The following is a 22,942-nucleotide window of genomic DNA, read 5'->3' on the forward strand; positions in this document are numbered from 1 at the left end:
TGTATTTTTCATCTCTGTGACTTAGTTATTTTATAACTTATTTTATAACTGGAAGTTTGCACCTTTTAATACCCTTCATCTGTTTTAACCCTTCCCCCCACACCTCCTCTCTGGTGGTTTGTTCTCTGTATGTAAGAATCTGTTTATTTGTTTGCATCTTTGCTTATTATTATTATTTTTTTATATTCCACATAAGGGAAATCATATTTGTCTTTCTCCCTCTGCTTCTTTCATTTAGCATTATACCCAATAGTATAATCTCATTTTTTTAAATGAGTAATAGTCCATTGTGTGTGTGTTTGTGTACATGCATCACTCCTTTATCCATTTGTCAATTGTAAGACACTTGGGTTGCTTCCATATCTTGGCTACCGTAAATAATGCTGTGGTAAACACAGGGATGCATATATCATTTCAAATTTGTATTCTTGGTTTTTGGGGGTAAATATCCAGTAGTGGAATTATTGTTTTAATTCCTGAGGTACCTCCATATTGTTTTCCACAGTGGCTGCACCAATTTACATTCCTACCAACAATGCAGGAGTGTTCTCATTTCTCCGTATCCTTGCCAACACTTATTATTTCTTATGTTTTTGATTCTAGTCATTCTGACTGGTTTAAGGTGCTATCTCACTGTGGTTTTGATTTGCATTTCCTGGTGATGAGTGATGTCAAGTATAGTTTTCATGTGTCAGTTGGCCACTACATGTCTTCTTTGGAAAAATGTCTATTCAGATCCTCTGCACATTTTAATCAGATTATTATTGGGTTTCTGTTTTGTTCAGTTATATAAGTTATTCATAAATTTTGGGTATTAATCCCTTATTAAATATATTATTTGCCAGTATCTTTTCCCATTCAGTAGGCTGCCTTTTTATTGTGTTAATGGCTTCCTTCACTGTGTAAAAGCTTTTTATTTTGGGGTAGTCCCAACAGTTTATTTTTGCTTTTGTTTCTCTTGCCTGAGGAGACATACCTATAAAAACGCAAATGTTACATCTTTGTGCCTTTCTTCCATTTCCCTCTGACTCCTTTTACCTCCTAACTTCCACTTTCAAGGATCCTTAAGATTCTGTTAAACTGATTTGTATAATCCAGAATACTCTTTCTACCTCTAGGTTCTTAACTTAATCACACCTGCAAAGTCCTTTTTGCCAAGTAAGGTAAAATATTCACAGGTTCCAAGGGTTAGAATACAGACATCTTTAGGTGACTATTCTGCCTACCATAGGGAAAGATAAAAAATAGTAAAAATAAAGACTGAACAAATTAGGAAGAGTGATGATAATAAGTATGACACCCAAAGAAGAATGAACGAAACAAAATTCAGTGTGCTTGAGGTCCTAAAACAGAAGAAGTAGCAAAAAGGGATGGAGGGAATGGGGAATTGTCAGCTGTCTCAAATGATGCTGAGAAGTGAATTAAGATAAGGATAGAGGAAACCATCAATGGATCTGGCAAAATGAAAACATTTAGTGAACTTAATAAAAGCAGTCTGAGGGTCGTGGGAGCAAACAATGCAGGTTCAAGTGGACTGAGGAGAGAACTTGAGATAAGGAAATGATTAGAAAACACAATGTCACATCTATAATATGTGTTTTTATTACCCAAAAATCTCCTAGTTAAAATGAAATGACACACACACACACAAAATAGCACCAAAGTAAATTATTCTATCTTTTAATGGAATATTATGCAAATGCAATTATTGTAAACACTTTCTAAGAGTATGTTTTCAAAATTTTGGTTGAAAAAAGGAAAGGTAAACATTATAGTATAATCACAATTGAATGAAAATAAGTGGATGCACAGATAAAAGTATAGAAAATATGTAAAAGCCTTCATAGTGGCTGTCTTTAGCAGGCTGATATATGATTTGTTTAAATTTTTCCTGTTTTCCAATATTCTCTCATGTAGATAAATGTTTTCACTTTCCAGAAATAATGGAAATTCTTAGACATACTAAGATTCCTCAAAACTGTTTTTGTTTGAACTAAAAAAGAAAATGTAAATATCTGACTTCAAAATGTATATATGTACACAATAAATAAATTGTAAAACTGGATTAGAAATGCAACTAGGATTCATAACTGGGTCAGCCCATTGCCTACAGAGAAGTTAATTAAAACTTCTGGGTTATAATTTCCTCATTTGTAAATAAGTGGATGGGAACTATCTGAAATGTTGTAACTTAAACATTATGAGAGTATTCAGATTCAAATATTATTTTCATGTAGTCATCTTTATTTATATAAAAGTCTGTATAATTTACTTCTATCAAAAATTATCAGAGGTGCCCGGCTCAGTTGGTGGAAAATGCGACTCTTGATCTCAGGGTTGTAAGTTTGAGCTCCTGTTGGGTGTAGATATTGCTTAAAAATAAAATATCGTAAAAAAATAAAAACTATCAGAAAAAAAACCAAAAAACAAAAAGAAAGTGAACTCTCTTGGACCATTTCTAGTTATCAAGGTTTGTCAAAGTTTGGATGAATTTGCTACAACCCCATAGGACCATGTCAACAAATACAGTCACAGGTATGGATAGACCAAAACATTTAACGTGGTTTCAGAAACTCAACCACTTCTGCTACTGAAATACTGGTGTGTATATATCTGAGGCTCAACCCATCCATGTGCCTGGTTGGTTGTCTTTCTTTACAGGTTGTCTGTTTTGATAAGAGAGAAAGGAAGGCCACACTTGTAGCCACAAGGGAATTTTGGATAATCATCTAGTTCTTTTTTGTAGAGAGTTATCTCTGGAAATGTACAGAAGCATGGCTCTCCAGGTAATCCAGCTGAATGGTGCTCACATTTCATACCGTCTGGCTTTGCAATGACAGTTTTCCCATCATAATGACTTTGGAAGCTTAGCTATGAGATAGGAGCAAATCAACTTTAAGAGTAGAAGAATATCAGTAATTCATTTCCAATCCTTTCTCTGTTTATATTTCCTGAGACACATCAGCCTTGAAGGATATAAAAATGGCAGCCTTGTGGGCATGGGATTATAGAAAGAACCATTACAATGTCTGGCTAAAAGAGTAAACTATATGCGATTTGCCCAGCTGTCGGGGGAAAAAAAAAGCATCTACCAGAAAACAGCATCTGCTGTACCCCTGCCCTCACTAACAGCCAGCTGTTTTCAGTTATTCTCACCTGCTGGCCAGGTTCTCTCAGGATGAACTTTTGCCAGGGGTGAAACAAATAAAGACAGCCAAAACTGAGCAATCAAGCTACTTCAGTCCTTTTTGTGCTGCTGGGGCATGAACTCCTTCTGCCCATCCTGCCCTGGACCTTTGGTTTCCAATGGCTCTCCAGGCTGCCAGCAATTTCTGTGAACTTTAGAATGTCCCTCTTACCCTGCCTCCAATAACAATGTCTTAGTGCTTTCTGCTTATCAAGCCTCTGGGTCATTATCTCCTTGGCTCAGTCCAACTGATCCTAATTAGGTTGTGACTAAAGGTGTGTGGCAGTTCTTGTTTTTGTTTTTCTTCTTCTTTGTGGGAATATTTCCTACATCAAATTTAACCTTTGATAAAAGTCTAGTGAAATTAATGTTTTATATTTTAACTCCTTTTCTATACCCAAGGATGGCCCTTTCTGTCACTAATTGGTTGTAGTAAGCAATGGTAGATTTCCAATAGGCACACATTTAATCTCTTTTTAAAGTGTTCCTTTGAAACATCAACCCATTAAGATCTAATTAATCCTCAAGCACAATAAATTCAACTTGACAACTGTGCTGTAGTCTCAAATCTTGTCCCTCAAGAATCTGCTATATTTAATCCAGTTTTAGGAATGTGTTTAGTAATTCTAAAGTCTAAAACATATGAAAATCTTAGGTTGCTTGAAGAAAGTCTATTGTATTCATCCAGTATTAATGTTTGAAAATGTGGTATAGAAATGAAGATTTTAGACTTGGTGGCACATTGCCTGAGTTCAAATCCTAACTCTGCCATTACTTTGAACAAGCCATTTAATTGCTTTATGCTTCAACATATTTGTTAAAGGAATAGTAATGGTGCCTACCTTATAGGTTGGTTATAAAGATTAAATAAGTTAATCCATGTATGTGCTTTTAAAAAATACCTGGTATGCAGTATATTTTTAATAAATAAGCTATTACCATTGGTGGTGTTCCTATTCATCTGTTTTTTTTTTCTTTGCTAAAAGTATCAACAATAGTTTCAAACTCATCATTAATAAATTATTTTTTCAGGAACTTATCAGACACTTGAAGGAAGAGCTATGCTTTAGAAATCATAATATTGGAAAATTCATAAATATGGACTTTTCAAAAATAGAAAATAGATAACCTAACCATCTGCCATTAGACACAGCAAGCAAATAACAGTGTTGTGACAGAGAGGCTAATGCTGGAGAACAAAGGAAGAGCCCTCCAAAATCTATTTAGATTTTATTCAATGGTTCTTTTAGTCACTAAAACTAAAAAGTGAAACTAGGGAAGACAGAATGAAGGTGACAGAGGATGCAAATGGTCTCAGAGAGATTACAATCCCAGTAATTGTAGCTTCCCACGAATTTTACTTATTATCTGAGTCTAAGCTAGTCCCATCATTTCGCAGATGAGAACTCAGAAACACACAGGTCAGAGGTGCTGTCTTGGATTACAAGTTCTGGAAGAAAATGAGTCAGAACCAGCACCCTTGGCTTATCTCGAGATCCCATTTGCTACCTCATAAAAACTTCATATGTTCGAGATCTTAGATTGAAACTACCAAGGCTGCATGTTCAAAAGTTCATCATTGATGTATTTTACCCACAAGACTCCCCAAAGACGACTAAATTTAACTCTGAGCTTTAATTGGCCTGAAAAGTCCTTATCAGTAACAAACGCTATCAACCCTCCTGTAGGTTTGCTTATTCTTTGTTTTACGACAGATGGCTTTTCCCTAATTAAGACTCCTTTCAAAATACAGAGATTATGCACTGCACCTCGAGGAAGCAAATCCCTTTCTCCTAAGAGCCCCATGTTCTTAATATCCAAAGGAACTGAGGCAAAGAAGCTGAACATAATCCAGTCCTCCTTTTCCAGCTGGGCTTTCATTTCATACTTCACTACAGTTTCTCTAATCCCCACTTTCTCTTTGGGTTGCAGTGTATGGCAAGCACACAGCACGTTTAAAATCCCTGCTGATCCGTTGAGATGCTACACAGTGCATGACAGAGTTTGGCAAGCATGTGCATTGAGACCTTTTTTTTTTTAAACATCTAAATAAAACAGAGCCTGTGTTACCATCAGTTTTACTCAGTTTTTGAGGCCACTAAATCTTCTCACTACTCCCAGGGGTGCCCCTTCATATAACAGACATCATCCTAATTGGGATGGGACCAAACAGCTGGATTGCAATGAGGCATTACCTATTGGCTGAATTACACACATACACACACACACACACACACACACACACACACACACACACACACAGCATCCCACAGAAACAAGACTTACAAATGAGTGCTTGAAGACTCATTTCTCACTCTGACCCCCGGGGTCAATGATGTCAGAGAAACTATTTCTGAAGAGAGCTCTAGAGTGGGAGTGAACAATGAGGACCGACAATAATGAGCAGCTCTTGAAGGTCACAGCTGTTGAGCATCTAATTGTAACTTGAAAAGCTGAGTCCCAAGTTATTAATGATCTTGCTGTTAAACTTTTTTTTCCCACTCCAAGTCATGTAAGCTTTTATTCTAACTTCAAAGATAAAGCAAAGAGCTGCCATGGCTATAGAGGCAAGACTTTTCCTGTTTCGATGCAGCTGTGAGTATGTGCTGCCTCACACACTGGGTGGAAACTGGTGACCTTCAGATAAATTGAGGCACGTCTTCTGATTCCAAGATCTCTCTTATGGGAAGAGATCATCAACTCTGCCAAATATTGTTTTAGCTTGTTAGCTACTTAGTATTGAAAAACAGACTGAATGGAATAAAATAAGTAATTTACTCAGCCAAAATGATCCTTTTCATATTTTATACACATGTAGCAGAAAACACAACACCTTCATTTGAAACACAGATGCTATATTATGTATTTTAAGTTGGGTTATGGGAGGTGGAAATAATACTACCACAGGCTAACTAACAAAAATTATACTGAAAGATAAAAAGAACTGTCTGCTTTTCTCAGAAATCACTGAAGAAAAGGTCATGCTGACATGAGGAAATATAAGGTGTACCATTAAAAAATTAGGAAACAGGGCACCTGGGTGCCTCAGTCAGTTAAGTGTCCAACTCTGGCTCAGGTCACGATTTCACGGTTGGTGAGTTTGAGCCCTGCATTAGGCTCTCTGCTGTCAGCACAGAGCCTGCTTCGGATCCTCTGTCCTCTGTTCACACACTCTCTCCCTCAAAAATAAATTAATATTTAAAAAAATTAGAAAACTCATCACACATGAGACTTCCATTCCAGAAAGCATCCCATATCCTTCAACAAGGATTTAAATTGGGGTTGCTCTCTTTTCTGCTTCATTTAATCTATTGGTTTATAATTTCTTCCCAAGTAGGGGTTAAATCTCCAGATTTCTCTGATTTATCTAAACAGAGTCATTTATTTATACACGGTACGTTCACAGTAAATGCTTGCTGAATGAAGGAAATGAAATGGTTTAATTATAATGTCTTTCCAACTGGAGGGTTGTTCATTGCTCTCACCACAGCAAGCCACTAAGGTTTTTGAATGAACCCCTGAGGCTGTCACAGAATGATGCAAGGCACTCACCTGTCCTCCCCACCTCCCCCAACTCCCCAGCAGCCCTAAGGGAATTAGTGAGCAGCTTCACCAAGCCCAGAAGCAAACAACCAAAATCTGGACTGCAGCCTGTTAGTACAATGTTAAGTTAGACTAGGAGCAAAACTTGTCTCCTGTAGGGGAAGGATGAGAGCAAAGCATCTAATTATTTTACTGAGATTCAGGTTTGTGAAAGAACATGTATGCAAATATACATTCTCATTTTCTTTTCTTTTCTTATTCTTTGCTTAAGAGACTCTCAGTGATATGCCATACAAGCATGACAATATTTTATCAGCTATTCCTTGCTTTCATAGGTGGTGGTCTACAGATCACAAATATTTTGCTATTTGCATTTTAATTAATATACCATTAAAGAACTATTTATCCAGTAAATATCAGGAGCCACAGATGATATTAAGAACCCTAGCAAATACATCATAAATAAAACATAGTTCTGTATCTCAATTATTTTATTTTTAAAAATTATTTTAATGTTTATTTATGAGAAAGAGCATAAGCTGGGGAGGAGGGTCAGAGAGAGGGAGGCACAGAATCCAAAGCAGGCTCCACACTCTGAGCTGATGTGAGGCTCGAACCCACGAACCGTGAGATCACAACCTGAGCCAAAGTTGAACGCTTAACCAACTAAGCCATCCAGGCACCCCTATTTCAAGAATTTTATAATCAAGTAGGAGGAAAAAGGTGCATATACACACAACTATAATACGACAGTGTGATGAGTTCCCTAACACATTTAAGTGCCAAGCGTTGCCATCTACACTTATACTAATTCCTAGAAACTGCCAATAATGCACAGATCAATATACCGCCATCATTCTTCGTTCTCCATACACCTACAAAATGAGGAAGTTTCTGCCAAACTCAAGTCATTTAATCATCCATCAAATCTCTTGATATTTTCACATTACCACAGCAGGCTGGTAGTACCATTTTTTTCAGTAGTATCAGATCACCTAAGCAGGGATGCAGGAAAACTTGAATAATGAATGGGGAGACCCCCATTCACTTCAAACTAGAATAACAACGTACGTGCAGAATTCCAAAAGGCAAATCTCCCCCCAGTGTCTGTTCACCAAACTTAGATAAAATTCCATGTTAAGTCATGGAATTTTCTAGCTATGACAAAAACTGAAAAAAAAAAAAAAAAGTGTTGTATTAAAATGAAACAATTCATATATCTATATAATCTGAGATTTTTTTTTTTGAAGGGGGAGCAAACCCAGTTACTATACGGTATTTTTAGTGTGAACCTTGAAAGACCCAGGGAACAACAAACCAGCAAAAAGAGTCAGAAATGCTATCCAAATTCTCTTCACTTCCCTTCTACATCTATACTAACCCTTCTGGGACAATTCACACATTTATTTGATTTTTCTCTCTGTAGGTGATATCCAAATCTGTTGCTAAAGATCTGATCTACTTTAATTCCCATTATTCTCAAAATTCCTATAGAACTGGCTCATGAACACATGGAAATTTTTCAAATTGGAAAGTAAAATCATTACTTTCTTCAGAAACCAGTATTCCTTGCCAACTATTTAATTCAATGTACAGATAAGGAATATATAAGCATATGTTGAACTCACAGCCATAAAATATTTTTAAAACCACATATAATGATTTCAAAGCCTTTTATTTAATATACTCCATTTTTAAAGAAATAATGAAAGTGCTTTTAGTTTTTCAACTTCAAAGTCTATGGTCAGAGTGTCTCAAATATTTTGCCCCAAGTGTAAATTAAAAGTGTAATTTTGCACATTTCAAAGTAGTTAATGCATGCATTTATATTCAACTTGCATTTAGATCCATTTTTAAGTGGAAAAATGGACTTGTCTTCAGGGTTGTAGTCCTACAAATAGACTCAAGAAGTAAAAGCTTTATTTTTCTTTTCCATAAGCATCCAGGAATTTTAGATTTGGCAAGGACTTTACAAATAATAGCCAACCTGCAAATTTTATAGACGGGGTATTACATAATTTACCTCAATTTACATAGTTCTACAAAGTAGCAGATGGTAGATTAATACTAAGGTGACTATACACATTATCACTCAAATAAGGACACTTTGGAAAATGAAAGTGGACACTCCTAGGGATTCCTGCAGGACAACACGTTACTCTGGGAAAACCAGGGCATATGGTCATCCTCACTATAACACACGCAATGTGTATTTGCTGTTTTAATTGAAAATAGTCAATCTGCCATAGAGACAAGAAGCAAACAGTACAGATAAAAGTTATTTCTTACATATACATAATATATAGGCAAGTAATTTGGGAGACATTGGCAGAATTCACAAAATGTATTGAGAATAGACAGTAATATAGAATTAATGGAATGTGGGTCTATTAAACTTCAATAACAAGAATGGAACAAATAAGTGTTACTAGAATGGGATGTGAAGGCCATAAAACTAAAATATTCATAAACCCCAGATCACATCACCTCTACATTAACAGGATACTCAAGTGGATGTGGAAACAGCCACAGGTGTGGCAAGGGAAGGCCTCCTCTCCCCTCCCCAGCAGCTGGGAAAGGAGAGAGGCCCAGGTGCCCTGGCCCTGGGTTGGTCCAGCCATTGTGGCCCCTGGGGTTGGTGGGCTGAGGGCTGAGGGTAGAGCCCCTGGGAGGGTGGGGCAAGCTCCTAGGTGGGGTTTGAGATCCTTCGTAAAAAGCCACGAAGCTTGATACCCATGAAGCCCAGCCCCGCGGGGTGGGAGTGGGTATGGGGGCACAGAGCCCAGAAGGGGGACCCGGCCTGGCCTGGCCCATGAGGGGAAGTAATGGAGAGATGCTGCCTGTGGGGGAGGAGGTGGGGATGAAGCGTCGGACCAGGAGGGAGGAGGACGTCCAGGTGGGGGCGCAGGGCAGAGAGACACGGCCCCCAGCCCAGCCCAGGCACATTTGCGTGGGGTCAGGAAGGTAAAACAAAACAAAACAAAATTCTTCCCTTGAGGACATCCATTATGGCCTCTCTCCAACCCTGTGTGTTCTCTGCTTGAGAAACTGATAGAAGCTACAGCAGCATAAAACACTGAATGGTGAGCTACAGGGTGGTCAGGTATGCAAGTACTTGCACCTCTCCAACAAGATAAGCCAGTGTTCCCTCCAGGCACCTGAAACTATTGAGCTTCCTTCTTTATCTGGTCTTTGTAACCACAACATCAGGAGAAATAGCTGATGACATGGATACTGCAACACTGTATAAAACACAATTAATGTGTGATGCTTCAGTCAATCCCATGGAACCCTATACTAACTGTGTACACCAACTCTATAGCTTTGTCCTTGGCTTCCCACTACAGAATGAATGAACCACATGGTTCCAGAATCTTGTCATCTTCTTGGTCTGTGAGCCTTTAAGTTCCATGCCCTCTGTTATAACTTCCCTGGTAGTTTACGACCAGGTTATCATTTATTGATATAAATTCCCATACAACAGAACATATCTCCAAAATCTCATTAATTTATTTACTCATTCAACAAACATGAGTGCCTTTCACAGATCATGCTCAATTTTGGGTGCTTGGGATATAAAGGTGAAAGTACACAGCCTCTGTTATTAAACAGGGTCCAAGGAGGAAAACAGGAGTCCACAGACAAGGTACGATAGTGTTGTCATACCATGGCCTCCAGGGATCAAGGAAAGCTTCCCAGAGGAAGTGACACCAGACAATACAGAACAGAATGAAAGAGAGAAGAAGGGAAAAATAGGCTCATGGACATATTACTTACTGACGCCATAACATTTTCTAGGTGATGCAGATTAACTATTTAATACAACACACAATGAGTTATTGTTGTTATTATTCCTAATTGAAAAGTAAGAGAAGCTTGGAGAGGTTAGACATCTAGCAAGTAGAGGAGTCCAGATTGAATGCCAGGAATTCTGGCCCAAGAAACTATCCTCTTTATCACTAAATGACACTCTTATCCCGAATGCTAGGAACTAAAATATGACTAGTTAGGCAAGAGAGGAAGAGAAAGACATGGCAATGAGACAACCCAAACCAACAAGAGTTAGACGTGCCATGGGTATGAGGAAGAACTGTAAGAGATTAAGCTGTTCAATTAGGCAGGGCCCAGAAAAATGAGATTACTGAAGCTCTTACAAAATCCCTATGGTGTCCCCTGTCACGTCGCCTCCCAACTCAAAGTCTCCATCACAATCTTAAATGGGAAAACAAGTAAATACCTTATACAGCATGAAAAACAAAAACAAAACAAGGCTTGACATTTTCAATTAATAACTTTCTTTAGATTTATGGCAATATCTCATAAAAACTCTACATTGTCTAACTACAACACAACACAAATAAAGGTTTTAACAGAATGTATATATAATCTAGAGTTCTATCCATGGGTTACCTAACCATTTCAACTTCGCTTAAATTTCACACATGTAATAATTATATGTAAGCTTATGGAGATGCACTTATGTAATATGTATGTCAACTAATACTGTTGAGAAATGCAAAAACAGATCTCACACAAATAGTTATTCAACACTACTATGTTGTAGTAGGTGTTTAAGATAGTAAACAGATTTGTATAATGGGAAAAATATAATATAGATAAGAAATAAACCAACAAAATACATATCTTCATATGCTGTTCAGGTAATTCTGCTAGAATATCTTCCCCTTATAAATAATCATATTTTTTCATTTGTTATAAGTAATTACATTACTTAAACTGGGTGAAATCAAATTTATAAATATCAGATGAACAAAATGGTAATTTTTTTTCCAGACGTGAAACTGTGGGAATAAATTACTTTAAGAAGGTCAACAGTTTCAAAGAAAATTGAGAAGTCAATCTTTTTGGATTCCTAAAATTTTTAAAAATAAAATTCTTAAGGTATTTACTTTTTAACATAGAAATGAAGGAGGATATAAATATTTTTGTGTCTCAGAAAATGCACTGGAAATAATGTTAATTTTATTTTCCATATTTCAAGCCTAGTTTTGATAAACATGTCATTAATGACAAATATTTTTGCCATAGTATAATTTAAAATTTTTTTTTAATGTTTATTTACTTTTGAGAGAGACAGAGACAGAATGCGAGTGGGTTAGGGGCAGAGAGAGAGGGAGACACAGAATCAGAAGCAGGCTCCAGGTTCCGAGCTGTCAGCACAGAGCCCAACGCGGGGCTCGAACCCACGAGCTGTGATATCATGACCTGAGCTGAAGTCGGTCGCTCTACCAACTGAGCCACCCAGGCACCCCGCCATAATATAATTCTTAAATTCAAAATGATTTAAGTATTTATTTTTTTTTAATGTTTATTTATTTGTGAGAGAGAGAGAGCATGCCAGATAGACAGACTGTGAGCAGGTGAGGGGCAGAGAGACAGGAAGACACAGAATCTGAAGCAGGCTCCAGGCTCGGAGCTGTCAGCCCAGATCCCGATGCAGGGCTCAAACTCACAAACCATGAGATCATGACCTGAGCCAAAGTCAGACGCTTAACCGACTGAGCTACCCAGGCACCCCAAAATGATTTAAATATTTAAATAAGTCTTCACCTTTTTTGTTTTGTTTTGTTTTTTTGGCCGTAGGCGACATTTAAAATATTTAGATTCATTCATTTAAAATGTATTACAATATATGATATTTAGTTTAATTATTAATTTATAAGTGTGATCCAAAAATATTTGTGTTCTTGTGTTCATCTCAAGCAGCATTATAACATACCAGGAATATTTTTTTTTTAAATTTTTACTACTTTTTTTTTTTTTTGAAAGAGAGCGAGCAGGGGAGGGTCAGAGGGAGAGGGAGAGAGAGAAGCTGAAGCAGGGTCAATGCCCAGGGTGGAGTCCCCTACATGGGACTTCATCTCACAACTGTGAGATCATGACCTGAGCCAAAATCACATCAATGATTAGCTTGACTGTGCCACCCAGGCAGCCCTGGGTGCTTTCACTCCAGCACTACTTTGAACTAAATGAAATATATTAAATTTATTATTAAATGTATTAAAATTAACCAGCAATCAAAAAGAAACAGGGAAATGCAATCCCAAAAAGGGAGAAAATCACTAACCTTGGTCATATTTCCTTAATTCCATCATATATACTTAGAAACCCAATCCTCTATGATTTGCTCTACTTATATATAGGGCATGAAGTTAAGAAATATCACAGAGATATCAATTTATCACTGAGAATCAAAAATACTTTCATTTATTTTTATCCATTTAGCACATGCTCTGTCATCATTATGTACATATGACCTTTCTGTGGATTAACATTAGCAGAGGCTGCCAGAGGGGCAAACCATAAAAAAAAAGTTTGGGACTTCCCTTCGATTTACCAATTGTGTCAACCCGTGATTTGATCCCTTTCAATGGCTTGTAATTCTCTCTTTCCTAAATGTACATGTATCCCCAGGATCTCTAATTGCCTACTATCATCACTGCTTTGGATAATCTCATAAACCCCCATGGCCTTAATTATCACCTTTATGTTGAAAACTCCTAACTTTATTGTTAGCAATAACTTTTCTCTTGATATACAGATTCATATGCGAGAGTTTGTCTCACCTTTTATACCTCTAGTTCAAAACCTCTAAGATTAGGCTCGCCACTTTTTCCCTGAAAACCAAAGCTTCCTCTTACATCCTAATTCTGTAAATGGTACCACCACCCAGTCACCTAGGCATCTTTGATTCTTCCCTCATCCTCACTTCCTACATCCAATTAGCCAATAGCCAAGCACTGCAGATTCAGTCTCCATGCATCTCTCACTTTGTTCCTTCTCTTTCCATCCCCATTGCTATCTCCCCAGTTCAGATACTCATTACCTTCTGCCCTACGGCAACAACCTACCTGTTCTTCCACTTTCAAGTCTCTCTCTCTATCCTAAATTTTAGCACATAATTCTGATAGTCTCTACACTGCAACTCTGATCAAGAGCTTCTAAAGAATCTCAACTGTGGACAAAATTATGTACCAAGTCTCACCCTGACACATAAGACCCCCTACAAGATGGCTACAATCTACCCTTCAAACTTCCTGTCCCAATACTTCTTTCTTCATGTCTGTATTGTTGGTTAAACTAGTCACTATTTGCTAAAATTGATATAATTTTCACCAACTAAAATTTTGTTCACATAATTCAATACTTTGGAACACACCCCATCGTCCAATACCTCCTACCTATGCTTGCAAATGATGGTAGGGGTTTTCAAGAGTCAGTTTAAATACCACATTATCTAACAATGCTTTGCCCATCCTCCCTTCTCTTCCATCCTTATGTCACAGCAGGAATGCCATTTCCTCCTTCTTTAAAATACTATAGCACTTGCAGAACACTACCTTTGACCAAATCCTAGTCAAATGCATACTGGATTGCCTATCGGCTCTGTCTCCAGCAATGGACTGGCAATCCTGGAGGAAAGGAACTGCCTGACAGAGGGTTCTATGTACATTACAGGCACAAAGTGTGTGAATTAAGTTGAGTTAGTTTCTCTTCCAAACATTTATACTCAATGTTCAGTTATCCAAGCTATCAACCCATAAGGTGCCCAAAAAACAGAGCCAGTATTTTGAGAATTACTTTGTCTCTTCCTCAATCTAAACAGAAATATTGACAAGGACTAAACAAATTCATTGAAAATTCTTCATGGATCTTCCATTACATATCTCTGACATAATTATTACAAAACAAAGAGCCAAAGAAATGGTAAATAGTAGTAGGTAACACTTACTAGGTCTCAAGGACTATAGGCTTAATCATATTTAATATATTTATATATGATACTTAGTCATTACAACAACAATGTACGTACTTTTATTATCACACTATACAGAAGAGATAACAAAGATTTTTTTTAAACATAAGTTCTTGAACTTGGTTTTAAGACTGCTAATAAAACATAAAGCTAGGAATGAACCCAAAGTTCATGCATTAATGATAATTCCATACTACTATCTGTCTGTAGCAATAAAAGCAAAATAGTGAAGAATTAAAGATATTTCTAATAACCAAGAAAAAGAAATTGATTCTTAGGAAGTAACAGTTGGGAGGGAAAAGTCATCAACTTAAGTAACCATATATATGAAAGAAAGAACACAGAGCCTCGCTAAGTTTCTATATTTCTGGACTGGAGACAATATGAAACATTCAGTATCTAAAAACCCAGACATAAGCTGATCTATGAAAGTATGATGTTCTAGGCACAGTACCTGTCATGCCCTTCCCTTTCATCTTAATTTAGGGTTAAGACTTCTATAAATACAATGGAAGTTTCCTCTCTGTATCTGAGGTACACTGATCTCTTTTACCACATACATTGAGTTGGGAGAAAAAAAAAACAGAAGAAAAAGGAAGGGATTTACTAGTAATTGACTAATTTATTCTGAAAAGCATCTGTCATTAGTAGTGTCAAATTTGCTCCTTGGGACATACATACAATTATTAGCACACGGCAGATACTCAATTAATGAATTAATGAAACAGTGTGCAATACATTCCTAACTAAATCAAAGGAACAAAACCTTGTTTTGCCTAATAGTCAAAGATTAACATCTACTTCCCATTATTCATATTCTTTGTGATAAGAAAAACCTAATGGTGAAAAATATAATTTCTATAAGCATTTTGAAAAGCTATTTACATACTACTGAGACGGAAAGGGAGAATATAGTTTACACCAACAGAAACAAAGAATTTATCCTATTTTCCTTTAAATACTTGAAGGCCTAACTCACTAACACATTTATTTGCAATTGGATTCATCATTCTGGTATTTAGAACATTTGGAAAAGAAACTCCTAAAGAAATGCTTTGAAATCATGTTTAGGGATGTGAGGTTTATTATTTTATTTTTAGCTCTATTTCCCTAGAGGCCTATTACCCTTCTGCCCACATAAAAATATAATATGGCCCTAAATGCATATAAGAATTCTAAAGAGTGATGAGCCAATAATATATTTTGTACATCAATTAGATCTGACATTTTGTCTAAAGTAGCAAACCTCACTGAAAGACAAATACAAGTGAACAGGGTCTTTTATCTGAAATAATATTATATTGTCATATGAAACAAGAAGCTAACACAGCACTTTGAAGGCCACATTATACTGTTCTCTTGCAGTAACAATTACATCCAAAAGGCTGAGCTTGTAAAACAGGGTTTTCCGTCACTGTAGCAATATTACTCTCTGTTCTTCTGTGACAAGTTCCTTCATCCCCTACCTCCCCATGAATTCCTAGACTTTACCTACATGCATCAGACTATAATGTAATAACAAAATTAGAACCAGCTTTGCCAAAAATTTGGGAGTATGGGGAGTCAGATTATGAGAACATGCCAAAAGGATAACTTATCAAAGTCAATATAAGTAACACTAATATAAACATAGCAAGGGTGACACAGTCTCAGATTTTCCAATGATCATCAGTTATAGTAAATGAAAACATAAAAACCAGTAGAAAGAGAAATGGTTTACCACATGCCCATGAACAACTTTCAGAACATTCTAGCTGACAATGGGGAGAAGGATAGGAATTGTTATGTCAAGAATAGGGCTAGAGATGGGTGAATATGAAGGAAAATCAATTCAATTCAACCCTACATCGAACTTTTAGCTGAGCTGAAGAGGACTCAGGTGGCAGAGGACATTCCAACCAGCAAAGATAATATCATTTGCAAAGATGGGGGGGGGCATGTTTTGTCTGGTAATTTGACAGAACTTCCATGAGGCTGAAGAAAAGACATGTGTGGAAATGTATAGTCTGAGATAAGAGGAAATGTGCTGCCTACTAATGTTACTTACTGGGTGTATGTGTTCTGGCCCACGGGTATTAAAGCATCTCCCATTTACCTCTCCCCGTTCCTCATTTACTCCAATGTCCATTGATCTGCCCTAACTGTTGGTGAGTTCATGGTATATAAAAGAATTGACTCCATTCCCAAATCATTTTGTCACAGGTAACCCAACAAATGAGCTCTTGCTACTCTTTCCCTGCCTCTATCAGTTTGTTATAACACCATTGCATGTACAATTAGGTGAGCTCTGCAACTTTGTTCTCAGATGTATGACTTTAAAAGTTATCTTTTTTTAATGAAGCTTTGATTTTCTGCACTCTTAACCAGTGAGAATATTAGACATTTCTTTACGAAATATCACCACTTTACAATGTCATCAAAGGATATGCTATTTTAATAATCAGTTTTAATTAGGCAAGAGCATAATTCAAGACTCATTTTTGATATACTCTCAAAAGGCACATGGAGATTATATTGTTATTATTTTATTAAACTGTGTGTCATGTTACACTGTTAGTATAAATAGGAGATTAGTCTCCTGTATTCTTCCAAGTTTTGACATGGAACATTGTACTGAGAACTGAATGAATGTCAAATACATCTAGGCCCGCAGATCACCTCTTCTAACTGTTCAACCTGCTTCCTCATCGTAGCAATAAGGAGTACATATTGCAGACGCACATATATGGTAAGAATTCTGTCAGCTGTTTCATGGGAACACAGGATAGTTTAAAATCAGATCTAATCTTGGCTCCACTAGAGCAGAAGGAAGGATGTATTACTGGAAAGCAGAAGGAAGGATAAATAAAAATCCTAGGAGATGCTCTTTTGTTACAGACTATCTTATCATACCTAAGCCAAAACTGAAAGCCTAACAAAGAATGGTAATAACTTTTTTTGTTCCTTTTCAATGAGAATAACTTAGGCTCAACAAATAGCATTTTTAATTATCCTTTTTTGTTTGTTTGTTTTCAGATTTGTATATTGTAATGAAGCTATGAGTTCTTAAATTTGGGGCCAAAATTTAGATTTCTATTCAAAGGAGTATGTTGAAGAAGTTACTTGTAAGTGTTTGGATAACACGATCATTCCTTACCAACATTTTCTGTTTCATCTTATTTTTAAGTGTACTTATTTTTCAGACAGAGAGAGACAGAGTGTGAGCAGGGGAGGGATGGAGAGAGAGAGGGAGACACAGAATCACAGAATCTGAAGCAGGCTCCAGGCTCCAAGCAACACAGAGCCCCATGCAGGGTTCGAACTCACAAGCCATGAGATCATGACCTGAGCCAAAGTCAGACACTTAGCCTGACTGAGCCACCAGACACCCACACCTTGTCTTTCATATCTAAGTGGTACAATCATTTTGTACAGGTGTAGGTGTGTCTTACTTTGGGCACACTACAGAGGGGACGGAGTGGGTGGCAGCCAGGGGGGTGCCCTTTATAAAATGACCAGAGGCGCAGAGCAGCAATCAACCTCCATAATCGGCTGAGATGATCCAACATGGATACGTGTAGAGATCCTCAGGACTTCCCAGCAACCCTTGCAGTGGGGAGCCCATAAGCTTATTAAGCTTATTTTGAGAGAGTATACATGCACAAGTGGGGAATGGGCAGAGAGAAAGAGAGAGAGAATCCCAAGAAGGCTTCCCATAGCATAGAGCCTGACATGGGGCTCGAAATCATGAACCACAAGATCATGACCTGAGCTGAAGTTGGACGCTTAACCGACTGAGCCACCCAGGAGCCCCATCATGCTTTCTGGCTTTTGAGCCAAAAACCTATTTGTCCTCTGAGTTTTCTCTCTGGCCTAGTCCCAAGTTCCATTAATCTCTAACTCCTGCCAATTGATCCTCATTGCCACTAATGTCACTCACTCCTGGAATCAGGTCCACCATTATTTCTTACTTGTAATAGAATAACTTTCCTATCTCCAGTCTTGAAGCCTCTAGTTCATTGTTCAAATGCAGCAGCAGGTCAGTCTTTGCTTAATTTGTCTAAGGTTAATTTAATTGTTCCCTCCCTGCCATCAGAAACATTCTAAACTCTGCATAATGTTATATCAGGCCATTCTGATCAGATCTTTAACCACTTCTCCATAGAATTTCTGCTCCTACATTTAACATTCCCCCTCAAATATGTGCCGGTCAAATCTTGTGTTTATTACCATTTTACACACAAGGGTCTTGCCTCTCTCTTTTTTAATGTTTTTAATTTATTTTGAGAGAGAGAGAGAGAGAGAGAGACAGACAGATAGTGTGCAAGCAGGGGAGGGGCAGAGTGGGAGGGAGACACAGAATCTGAAGCTGGCTCCAGGTTCTGAGCTGTCAGCACAGAGCTTGATGCAGGGCTGGAACTCTCCGAGCTGTGAGATAATGACCTGAGCCGAAGTCAGGCACTCAACTAAGGGAGCCACCCAGACGCCTGGTTCATGCCTCTTTGATTGCAGGGGAGAAGTACCCTCTAGCAAGCATTTGCCATACTGTACCCTCTTATTGTCTCTCAATACTCACTGCAGGATCAAAGTTTGTGGGTTTCCCATCTGTGTCTTCCTAGCACTTAGTGCAGTAGCCAGCATCATTTACACTCAATCCAGTGTCATTAAAAAATAATAATAATAAGGGCAAGAATGAATGATGGAACACCCAGCATTTAATAATTCAGGCTAATTTTAAAGGTTGGCTTTTGCTTAAAGTAACAAAACAATAAAATGCACTTTTCTACTTGCTTATAATTATCATAAAAGCATTCCCCTTTATAAACATACAAGCCTAAGAGTGGGGAAAATGAGAAAAGAAAATGATGGTAGAGTTTGATGTGATTCTCCAAAAGAACTGATAGAATACACAAGTCCCTTGTAAAAGCATCTTGGCTCTTGCAAAAGGTAAATTTTAAAATGAGCACAGGGTAGAGTTTTCATCACTTGTCAGGACTGAAACGGTTTAGCTGTGCTCCGAGTGGACCCTTCTGTGAACTCTGCACACTACATGCGTGGCTTGGAGGAGGGTTATTTATATATTATCTCAATGAACTTTTTATGCACCTGCATGAAAATCACAATTAAAGCAAGAAAATGTTGATAAAAAACACATTAACATTCCTTTGCCTTCAAGGAAAAGTCTTGATATCCAGTCATTAACTGGGCAATCTGCCCTCGACTTCCTTCTGCCTTAATACTCTGAAGAGAAACATGTCTTCTGAGAACAGTGTTTTTAAACACTTCATGCTTTGCTGCTCTACTGTGAAGTCCTAATTCCTAGGAATCCAAACACTCGTTAACTCTTAAGAACTGTTATTAGCCATTCTGAGTCAAATGAATATAAAATTTTAACAAGGACAAAGTTTAATTTTTAACCAATAAAAAGGTTTTGGGGAGTTTTGTTGCTATTGTTTTGCTTTTGTTTTTACGTTGACAAGGCTGCTTTTGTTGGGTTTCTACTTGCTTCTGTGGCTACCTATAGAAAAAATACAGAGGTTACGGGGCACCTCGGCGGCTCAGTCTGTTAAACGTCTGACTTCAGCTCAGGTCATGATCTCATGGTTCATGAGTTTGAGTCCCCCATCGAGCTCTGTGCTGACAGCTCGGAGCCTGGAGCCTGCTTCAGATTCTGTGTCTCCCTCTCTCTCTGCCCCAACCCCACTCATGCTCTCTCTCTCAAAAATAAATAAATGTTAAAAAAATAAAAAATACAGAGGTTAGCAATTTCTAAAAGGAATATTAGTTTGATTTTTCAATTAAAGTCACATTAATATCAGTCTTTATTATTTATATTTATTTCTGAGTGTTCTGTACCGTAGAGTATCTTGTTTCTGTAACAGACTGTTGCTTGTATTTTGAGAAAGGCAGAGGAGGGGAGCAAGGGAAGGTTGACATTTTCTTGTTTGCCTTCTTCCCTGTCTTTTCAACTTTTCAAGCTCAAAGAAATACGGTATTTCTTATTTCAGTTTCATTTTTAATACCTGCCCTAGCTCTATGTATTATCTTCTATATCAGGAAAGATTATGCCCCTGTAATATTTACTCATTTTTCTTTATTATTTCCATAGGTAGCACTACAAGATGACCTTCAGTTACTCTTTGTTTGGATGATAAAATTACTTTTGCACAAGGCAACTTTCAAAACACACTGTATCATTATAACGGGTTAACATGATTCCGCAGTCTCCTTTTTAAAATCACATGACATTTACCTCAGTCTCCATTTAGGAGATCACATGAAGTTTGCCTTATACCCTCACTTTCTTTTCTGTCTAAAGCAAAATATGATGAAATTTTCTTATTCATAAGTTGATAGAAAAGCATGATTTAAAACTCATTACTACACTGTAACCTGCTATATATGTCGCAAAAGGAAAAAGCTAATATCAAAGAAAAATCTTATAAGCTATAAGTGTTGGGGAACATTTAAAGTTGGCCAATTTCTAGGGGCACCTGGGTGACTCAGTTGGTTAAGCATCTAACTCTTAGTTTCAGCTCAGCTCATGATCTCATGGTTTGTAGGATGCAGTCCCGTGTCAGGATCTGCACTGACGGCATGAAGCCTGCCTGGGATTCCTTGCCCCCCAACCCCGCCCTCTCTCTCTTTCTCTGCCTCTCCCCTACTCGTGCTCTCTGTCTCAAAGTAAATAAACTTTAAAAAATAAAGAAAATTAAAAAAAATAAAAATAAAATCAGCCAACTTCTTAGTAAAAGTTCTCTAGGAAAAACTATTCTGATATTCTGCAATTTTTTTCTTCTCAAAATTGAATTGCCAGCAAGTGTGTGTGTATGTTAATGTTAGTTCCTGATTTAAACATTTATAACATTTACTGAAAAATTAAACTTCATTTCTGGATTCCTTCTTCACTACTGCTAGAAATTATGGTGAGTGTTATGTGCATTGGAGTAAATTAAAAAAATATTAATTTTATATAATCATTTTACAATACAAATCCAGGGCATCATGAGGAAAACTTTGAGATTGTTAAAGAACATTCTGAGAAAAATGTGACTGCATCCAATTGAGACAATTTCAGGTTTGAAATGGTAACACAAAACAGCAGAAAAAAATGTTTTTAAAGAATATTTACTACACTTTCTTCCAATTTTTTGAACATAGTTGAGTCAATTTTACACACTTTTGTAGAAGAAGCATAGACAATCATCCGTCACTAATCATCAACACCAAGGAAGAAATGTTCATCCGAATGGAAAGATTCTAGAACATTGATTGAACGATATAACTGAATGGACAGACCCATCGTGAGTGCCAAGTCATTTTTTCTATGTGGCTGTAGTAATTAAAGAGTTAGATTTAATTTTCACAAGTCTATTAAATCTAAGATGAGTTTATGATACAATTCCCTTGGTCCCTGAACCAAAAACAAAGTATTCTAACTCATTTTACTAGAGAATACTGTTAACAGGGTTAAGAAGATAAGCTCAGCTAATACACTGGTATTTTACCTTCCTTTACCAGTAGTTTTGTATGAATATCCACTTGAAGAAATTAAGGGGTAGGAGAGGTGACACTGTTTTAGGAAAAGACTTGATATTCATGGTTCTACCAGTCCAATGCTTCCCAGCCTTTTTCATGTTGTACTACACAAAGAAAATTATAAATATAATATATATTATAAATATAATATGTGAAATATATACATATTGTATTTAATAAATTTATCCATTTGTATAAATATCATAAATGAATAAGTATTAACATATATTACATATGAATATGTACTACATATATAAAAATATATCACATATATTATATAAATATATATTACATATTATATTTATAATATTACCTGAAGGACATAAGAGGGATAAAAGTGACTGTATGGAGTTTAGTGAGCCAAAAGAATTACACTGCCTAAGTATTACATACAGATAAGATAAAAAAAAAGTATTGGGGGAAAGAATAGTATTGAATTTTGTGCAAATATTGTATAATATTTCTCACTAGACCTTCAAAGGATGGATGTCATTCACTGCACTTGCCAGCTGCAAAGACAGTGTTATAAAGTACTCTCAACATTTTTAATAAAATCAGGTTGCTTCTATAACCATCACTTTTCTATCAGATTTTATGCTTCAAATGACTATGTATAATCCCCAACCAAGATATTTTCATCATACTCTCCTCAAAATCTTGCTAGTTTCCATTGATGAGAATTTTTTTCTTCAGACAAGCAGATGATCAGAAATGTTAAAACTTATCTTTTACAACCATCACATTTTACAGTAGTTGAAATTGTCACTAAAAGTAATTTTAAATTTCCTGTGATAATGCAAAGAGAGTTCAAACCCATTCAAAAATTTAAAGTCAAACATTTTGACGTAATGATGAGTCTCTAATGTCAAACAAGCATGCAGTGTTAAAAAACTGCTAGGAGACCATGAAGTCCATTA

General features: G+C 36.8%; 1 protein-coding gene across 33 annotated transcripts in view; it reads right to left on the reverse strand.

Moving 5' to 3' along the window:
- ADGRL3 (adhesion G protein-coupled receptor L3) overlaps positions 1 to 22,942 on the reverse strand; it is an 847,777-nt gene that overhangs the window by 490,623 nt on the left and 334,212 nt on the right. The gene's annotated exons all lie outside the window — the stretch shown is intronic.

This window comes from Puma concolor, chromosome B1 (genome assembly GCF_028749965.1).
Source record: "Puma concolor isolate L17-30 chromosome B1, mPumCon1.1.hap2, whole genome shotgun sequence".
In the NCBI taxonomy this organism is placed as follows: domain Eukaryota; kingdom Metazoa; phylum Chordata; class Mammalia; order Carnivora; family Felidae; genus Puma; species Puma concolor.